The sequence below is a fragment of the Sapajus apella genome, unplaced genomic scaffold (assembly GCF_009761245.1).
Source record: "Sapajus apella isolate SASKATOON/1434 unplaced genomic scaffold, GSC_monkey_1.0 scaffold26, whole genome shotgun sequence".
Classification (NCBI taxonomy): domain Eukaryota; kingdom Metazoa; phylum Chordata; class Mammalia; order Primates; family Cebidae; genus Sapajus; species Sapajus apella.
The window spans coordinates 17698908-17707994 of NW_022436966.1; positions in this window are offsets into that span (position 1 = coordinate 17698908).

The following is a 9087-nucleotide window of genomic DNA, read 5'->3' on the forward strand; positions in this document are numbered from 1 at the left end:
CCTCTTTCACATTCTCAAGGCCCTCTCTCCAGCAATTATTTTCTCTCTCCTGAACCATCAATGTTTTCTTCCCGCCGAATCACTCCTACTAGTATGAAATATGCTGTACTATTCCCTTTTACAAATAAACAAAACTATCTTCTTAAAAAAACTATCATTTGTTCCACATCCCTTCTAGCCAATGTCCCACTTGTCATCTCCCTTTATGTGACAAAACTTTTCTTCAGACTTGTCTATATTTACTGTTTCTACTTCATCTCCTTCTATTCTCTCCTGACCCCATTTCAATCAGGCATTTACCTCCACCATTCCACAAAAGCAGCTTTGGTCAAGGTACCCAATTACCTCCCTGTTGTCATATCCAAAGATCAAGCCTCAGTCATCCCCTTATGTGTAACCGACTTGCAGTATTTGGCACAGTTGATCATGTTCCCTTTGAAACACTTTATTCCCATCTCTGTGTAAATGTCACTTTCTCATAGAGGACTTTCCTGAACACTCTGGGTTAAATAGCCAGCAAAATAGTCCCTTTTACTTTCCCTCCTTAGTCTGCAGTATTAATTACTACCTGACATATTTTATGTTAGTTCATAGATTTTATTCCTTATAATTTAATCTTGATTTGAACAAAACAACTGTAAAATGGCGTCTTTGAAAGAATTAGTAATATTTGGGCTGGGCACAGAGGCTCATGCCTGTAATCCCAGCACTTTAGGAGGCTAAGGCAGATGGATCACCTGGGGTCAGGAATTTGAGACCAGCTTGGCCAGCATGGCGAAACCCTGTCTCTGCTAAAAATACAAAAATCAGCTGGATGTGGTGGTGTGCGCCTGTAATCCCAGTTACTTAGGAAGCTGAGGCATGAGAATTGCTTCCACCTGGAGGCAGAGGTTGCAGTGAACCATGATTGCACCCTGCACTCCAGCCTGGATGACAGAGGGAGACTCTGTCTCACAGAAATAAATAAATAAATAAATAAGAATTAGTAATATTTGAATACAAACCAATTATTTATGAGAAAAATTAAAAAGTCCTTATCAGAGACACAAAATGCTTTATCTATGAGTGAATTGACACAATGTCTGAAATTTTCTTTAAATTACTCAAGAATGAATTCAAGATTTTTGCTTGAACAATTAGGAGAGTGCAACTGTTTTGTTTTTGAGACGGAGTCTCTCTCTGTCACCCAGCTGGAGTGCAGTGGCGTGATCTCAGCTCACTGCAACCTCTGCCTCAGTCTTCTGAGTAGCTGGGATTACAGTCACTTGCCACCACTCCTGGCTAATTTTTTTATTTTTAGTAGAGACGGGGTTTCACCTTCTTGGCCAGGCTGGTCTCACACTCCTGACCTTGTGATCTGCCTGCCTCAGCCTCCCAAAGTGCTGGGATTATAGTCATGAGCCACTGCACCCGGCAGGAACTGTTATTTGCAGAGATTTCAAAAAATCTGGGAAAAAATAAAGAGTTTTGTTGAAACATTAAATTGAAGATGTGTATAGATACCCAAGTAAAGACATGGAGTAAGCATTTGGATAGACTAGCCTGGATGAGATAAACATCTGTGACTCATGAAGGTAAACATGATACATAAAGCCATGAGGCTGGATGAGAACATTTGAAAAATGAAAGCAGATTTATAAAAAAAGAGGTCCAGGACGGGCGCAGTGGCTCATGCCTGTAATCCCAGCACTTTCGGAGGCCGAGGCGGGTGGATCACGAGGTCAAGATCGAGACGATCCTGGCCAACATGGTGAAACCCCGTCTGTACTAAAAATACAAAAATTAGCCGGGCGTTTGGCATGCACCTATAGTCCCAGCTACTTGGGAGGCTGAGGCGGAAGAATAGCTTGAACCTGGGAGGCAGAGTTTGTAGTGAGCTGAGACTGCGCCACTTTGCTCCTGCCTGGCAACAGAGCAAGACTCTGTCTCAAATAAATACATAAATAAATAAAATAAGAGGTCTGAAGACTAAGCCTACTATACCATTCCAAAATTCAGAGGCCAGACATGGGGAGCAGTCATTGAGGAAGATGAGGAAGAAGTGGCCAGGGAAGCAGGAGAAAACAAGTATGGCAGCCTCAGAGCCAAGCAAAGAAAGTGCCCCCACAGATGGTTCCAAAAATGGTGGTATAATTAAAGGGTTTAACAAGTTAGCATAACACAGTTCTTTGTTTCTCTATATCAAAATATGGAACAACGGAAGATAATTGATATAAAATGCCAGAACTTTTATGGTAATGATATTTTAGAATTCTATAAATAAAATACCCATTATTATGCAAATTATGGTTTGAATCATAGTGAAATGTCACTAATCTCAGGATTTCTTTTTCTTTTCTTTTTGAGATAGGGTCTCCCTCTGTCACCCAGGCTGGAGTGCAGTGGTGTGATCATAGCTCACTGTAGCATCGACCTCCCAGGCTCAAGCAATCCTCCCACCTCAGTCTCCTGAGTAGCTAGGGTCACAGCTGTGTGCCATCATGGCCAGCTAATTGTTTTGTATTTTTAATAGAGACAGGGTTTTGCCATGTTGCCTCCCCAGGCTGGTCTTGAACTCTTGTGCTCCAGCAATCAGCCCACCTCAGCCTCCCAAAGAGTTAGGACTACAGACATGAGCCACCACACGCAGCCTACTCTCACAATTTAATTGTGTTTTATATTATTGTAGTGGATACTATTATTTTCTGCTGGAAACACCTCTTGGCTGCAATGAACTGCCTCTCCTAAAGTTAAACCCTTACCAAGGGCAGCCTATATTAAATGACTGGCCGGGAGTAAGAATACATAACCTGGACCCCTTGCCTCACTTTGGGACAAGTCTGAAGGGCCATCCTATTCCCTAACTCCGCATAAGATGACTGAGGCCATAGCTGAAACCTCACTGGGGTCACTTTTTTTTTTTTTTTTTGAGACGAAGTTTCACTCTTGCCGCCCAGGCTAGAGTGCAATGGCATGAACTCGGCTCACTGTAATCTCTGACTCCTGGATTCAAGCGATTCTCCTGCCTCAGCCTTCCAAGTAGTTGGGATTACAAGCATGCACCACCACACCCAGCTACTTTTGTATTTTTAGTAGAGACAGGGTTTTACCATGTTGAGCAGACTGTTCTCCAACTCCTGACTTCAGGTGATCTTCCCATCTCAGTCTCCCAAAGTGCTGGGATTACAGGTGTGAGCCACCGCACCTGACTTTGGGGTCACTTCCTTCAATGTCCAGTCCCAGCTTGCTTACTTCCTCACAGTGGTATCACTGCAATAAATTTCTGCATTCAACTCTCCATCCAGAATTTGAATCTAGGGATCCCAGCCTAAAACAGTATTCTACCAGGGGGCACTGTCATCTAATGCAATGGTGTTATTTACAAAATAATTCTGGAATGTATTATCTATTTAAAAAGCCAGATCATTTGTCCTGTAGAATTTCCCACATCATAGATTTGGCTGATTGTGTCCCTGTGTGCATTCTTTGATACTTTCTGTAAACTGGTAAAAGTGCTAGAGGCTTCATTAGATTCACCTCCATCCATTTAAGTGTGGTTTTCCTAAATTCTTTTTTGCTTCTCTTTTTCAATCTTGTGAAATTTAAGAGGAGGAAAATTCAAAGCTCACCAGGATCAGGGGAGATCAGTTATGATTGAATGTGCTTCCCGCTGCCTTTCTCCCTCCTCAGCTTAGTATCTGCAATCAAAAGCCTTTCCAGATACACACATATTAGTAGAAACAAATGACTGGAGAATGTGTTCCTCTATTTACAGCCTTAAACACTTAATACCTTTCTCCCAAAGCAGAATATGATTTATCTTGTTCTCATCTAGGAAGGGAACCAAAGACAGCAACACCATCATCTCTGAATTATTTGCATGTAGATTTCCACTTTGTTACTAATTTTAAAAGCCATCCTGGCTTTCTTCTGTCAAATGGTTTGATTGTGGATCACATTCTTTCACCGACAGCTGGTGTATTCTAAATCAATTAATCAACATGCATTTATCAAGCACCTGCTGTGTGATCAACGTCATTCTTGGAGAATTCATGCTGATTGAATTCTCTGTAAAACAATTAGAAAGCTGTATCTTGTTTTTGCTCTGCCCCCATCCCCAACCCCAATTCACACAAATGCATTTCAAGACCAAATAAATGCTCTTTTTGTATAAGTTTACCCTTGAATTAGCTACACTGTGTTCCATTTTGTTGACAGTCGATAATACCCTGGGAGATTAAGATTTTTCTAAGGTAGTCAAAGCAGTTTTGCATAAATGTATACACAGCTGCCTAATTACATTATTTTATGTATCTCCCTTTAAGAAAACTTTGTTGCTAAGTTTTATTTTTTTATTTAAATTAGAATCATTGCAAGTAACAGAAACCAGCTTGAGCTGGCTCAAGGGAGAAAATAATTTATTGGAAATATATCAGGCTCTCTCACAGAATCCAAAGAACTGAACAACCAACCATGAAGAGCAGAAGCTAAGGAAGCTCTGGGGATCCTGGCAACAGCTGCTCATGAACCTTCCCTTGGAATTCTGCCACAAACATGACTCAGCGCCAAACTTCTCTGGTCTCTGTGTATCTCAGTTCAAAATTCAAAATCATTTGGAGAGAAATCTGATTGGCTCAGCTGTGGTTGCAAGGCTGCTGTTGCTCCAATCAGATATACCCTGGAGGCAGCTTCAGGTGCTGTATATCCCATACTGCCCAAAATAGCCACATATGACTATGGAGCACTTGAAATGTCACTGAGGAACTGAATTTTTTATTTTATTTAATTTTTATTGATTAAAATTTAAAAACTGAAGCAATGTAAAATATTTCTTCCATTACACACAACTTCATCATTTTGGTAGAACTACATTTCATTCTAATTACTAGTAGTGTTACTATTACTAGAAAATTTAAAAGTACACATGTGGCACATATTTTATTTCTATTGAACAATGTTGCTTTTACCAAAGATTTGTTCCTGAGGACCAGGGGCAATTGTGAGAGACTGGGTGAAAGCTCCGAGCAGAAGACACCTTCAAAGGGGTCAAACACACAGAACACAATGACAAATATAGTTTTCTGGCACAACATCACATAATCAGTGTATAATTGGATACATCTTTTCAGCATTATTTGACTGTTGCATTCAAATATTTATTATATCAAGGACTGTGGAAAGCTGTTATTTCAGACTTCAGTGTGTGATGCTACAGATATTCATCCAACTAGTATTTATTGACAAAGCTCTTGTCCTTGTGGAGCTGAAAATCGAGTAGGAGGAAAGGTACATTAAACAGATAAATAAAGATATAATGGCCAGGTATTAAAAGATGCTCTGAGAAAAGAAGAAAACAATAGGTAAGGAGAAAGAGAGTGGCAGAGATGCAGTTTATCTGGATGATTAGGGAAGACCTGATCAGGTGGTATTAAGTAGAGCTTGGAATAAAGGGAATGGTCAAGTCATGTGACTCAGGAAAAGCCGTTCTCCAGGCAGATAGAATTAGTGTATTTCAGGATCCTCAAGGAGGCTTCTGTGGCTAAAGCCCAGAGAGAAAAGGGGGAAAAGGCAGGAAATGAAGTCAGAGCAGGAAGCCTAGAGCTAGATCATTCAGAGCTCTCAAGACAAGGTCAATGGGGAAGCACTTGCAGTATTGAGAGCAGAAAATGATTCCATGAATCATACAGGTAAGACCTTAATTAATTTATTTATTTTTAATTATTATTTTACCTAACGGCAATAACTTAAGCATTTTCATTTTTAATTTTTCCCCATTTTCTGTAAAAAATTATCAAAACTCTATTTTCTCACTGTATCTTAGGGAAATTTTAAATGAATTATGAAAGAAGTTAATACAAATTTATGAAAAATATAGAGCTATTTTTCTTCTAAATTAATTCAAATCTTGATAATTTTCTATGCCCTTTACCTGAATAAAATTTTACACAGTTGAATTTTAGGACAAAATTATTTACCTCAGGGAATCAATTTATGTATGTAGAAGTCATTGTAATGGTTAAGAATTCTCTCAACATTTTTTGAATGCAAAGCTTGAAAAACAATAATTCACTCAACTGCCTAACAGACCAAGAGACAACCATAAGGAAGGCATGAATGCAGAGATATAAATTCCTAAAGCTTGCTAAGCATGTGTATAAATAATCTATATACAAGATGTACATACATAGTACCTGCCAATTACACATAATTGGTCTCACTTTTATAGCACTTTCTGTATGTCATTTACTTATGACTGTATTGGTTTACCAGGGTTACCATAACAAAACACCACAGACTGGATGCCTTAAACAACAGAAATTTATTATCTCACAGCTCTGGAGGCTAGAAGTCCAAGATCAAGGTGTCAGCAGGATTTGTTTCTTCCCAGTTTTCTTGGCTTGCAGTTGGCCACCTTCTCACTGTGACCTCACATGATCTTTCCTCTGTATTCATATCTAGTGTTTATTATCTTTATGTCCAAATTTCCTCTTCTTTATAAAGATATCAGTTGTATAAAGTTGTATAAAGACATCACCCTAATTATCTCATTTTAAACGAATCACCTCTTTCAAGACCCTTCCGTCTCTATACAGTCACATTCTGAGGTACTGGGGGTTATGATTTCAAATATAGGTGGGGCTGGGGGACATAATTCAGCCCATAACACTGTCACTTATTTTCTGTTTGTTAAGAGACAGGGTTTTGCTATGTTGCCTAGGCTGGACTCAAACCCCTGGGCTCAAGTAATCCTCCTGCCTCAGCCTCTGGAATCGCTGGAACTACAGGTATACACTACCATGGCCAGCTTTACTTTTTTTTTTTTCGAGACAGAGTCTCAGTCTGTCACCCAGGCTAGAGTGCAGTGGCGCGATCTCAGCTCACTGCAACCTCCACCTTCCGGGTTCAAGCGATTCCCTGCCTCAGCCTCCCAAGTAGCTGGAAAACAGGCACATGCCACCATGCCCAGCTAATTTTTGTATTTTTGGTAGAGACAGGGTTTCACTATGTTGGCCAGGCTGGTCTGGAACTTATGATCTCAAGTGATCACCCAGCCTCGGCCTCCCAAAGTGCTGGGATTACAGGCGTAAGCCACCTTGCCCAGCTCCAGCTTTACTTTTTTGTGAAGATAAAAAGTTGTGGCCGGGAGCTATGGCTCAAACCTGTAATCCCAGCACATTGGGAGGCCGAGGCGGGTGGATCACAAGGTCAGAAGATCGAGACCATCCTCGCCAACATGGTGAAACACTGTCTACTAAAAATAAAAAAATTAGTCGAGCGTGGTGGCGCACACTTGTAGTCCCAGCTACTCGGGAGACAGAGGCAGGAAAATCATTTGAACCCAGGAGGCAGAGGTTGCAGTGAGCCAAGATCAAGACACTGCCCTCCTGCCTGGTGACAGAGCAAGACTCCATCTCAAAAAAAAAAAGTTGCACATAATAGTGACCCTAAGCAGGTGACAATGTGATAAGTGCTATCATAGAAATTAATTGGTAAAATTAATTGGTTGAATATGTTAGGAGCATACCAGACAGAGAGCAGATACTACACTCATACTGGAGCTGGGAAGAATTAAAGAGCTTCCCAGAGGAAGTGACATTGAAAAAGGCTTCAGAGGACAATAAGAACTTGCTTACTTTGTGCCAGCACCCATGGTAGCTGTTCCTAAAATATAAAGTCACCAGTTAACAATTCAAGATATTATACATGAGCAAGTTATTAGAATGTAATAAGGGGCTATGTAAACATTTTATTTTCTCTTTTTATTAATTAGGTAAATTACTATAATCCTTATTCCTTCAGAAAATAAATTGCTAAATGAAAAATTAAATACCTAATATCTTCATTTGTCTTCTTCATATTCTAATGCTTGGCAAAATATTTTGTTGTTCCTTGTTGCATTCTTCCTCTGTCTTTGCTTTCTTTGGGTTTTACAAAATAATTTAGGTAAATCAACTTTTCTTTTTCCTGGGAGAGAGTGAGCACATGCTTTCTACAAGAATTTTGCATGTCATTCTATGATCGATGATAGCTCCTGAAGATACCTACTAATTGTGGCAAGAACTACATTGGAATATATACTTAGCTAAATTCTGTATTTCTCTTGGATTGAATAAGTCCTTGAATTGACTTCAAGTAGAATTCTTTATAGCTATTTTGTTTAATGCCTAAAATACTGGTCTCTTAAAATAAGTTATATGTAGATTTTTTTTTTTTTTTTGAGACGGAGTTTCACTCTTGTTGCCCAGGCTGGAGTGCAATGGCACAATCTTGGCTCACCACAACTTCCACCTCCTAGGTTCAAGCGATTCTCTTGCCTCAGCCTCCTGAGTAGCTGGGATTACAGGCATGCGCCACCATGCCCGGTGAATTTTGTATTTTTAGTAGAAACGGGTTTCTCCATGTTGGTCAGCCTGGTCTCAAACTCCCAGCCTCAGGTGATCTGCCCGCCTCAGCCTCCCAAAGTGCTGAAATTACAGGCATGAGCCACTGTGCCCAGCCTATATGCAGATTTTTAAAAAGAGGCTTGAATAGGCCGGGTGCAGTGGCTCACACCTATAATCCCAGCACTTTGGGAGGCCAAGGCGAACGGATCATGAGGTCAAGAGATCGAGACCATCCTGGCCAACGTGGTGAAACCCTGTCTCTACTAAAAAATACAAAAATTAGCTGGGAGTGGTGGCACATGCCTGTAGTCCCAGCTATTCGGGAGGCTGAGGCAGGAGAATTGCTTGAATCCAGGAGGTGGAGGTTGCAGTGAGCCAGATAGTGCCACTGCACTCCAGCCTGGTGACAGAGTAAGACTCCGTCTCAAAAAAAAAACAGAGATATTTGAATATAAGATGGCGTCTACCACTCTGAAAATGTCTTTATTTAAAATTGCAAAGTATAATAACTTTTACTTTCCCTCATATTACTACAAATATGACTCCTAGAGAGAGATTTGGGGTTTTATTGGCAAGTTTCCTTTTCCCCCTGGAGAAGCTGGTTGAGAAAGAATCTGTTTCTGTGGTCTTTTGCAGTTTCTGTGGCTCAGACTGGAATAATTAGATCAGACTTGTAATGTATTAATAAGCTGTATAGTCACACTGTCTTTTATAGCATGACATG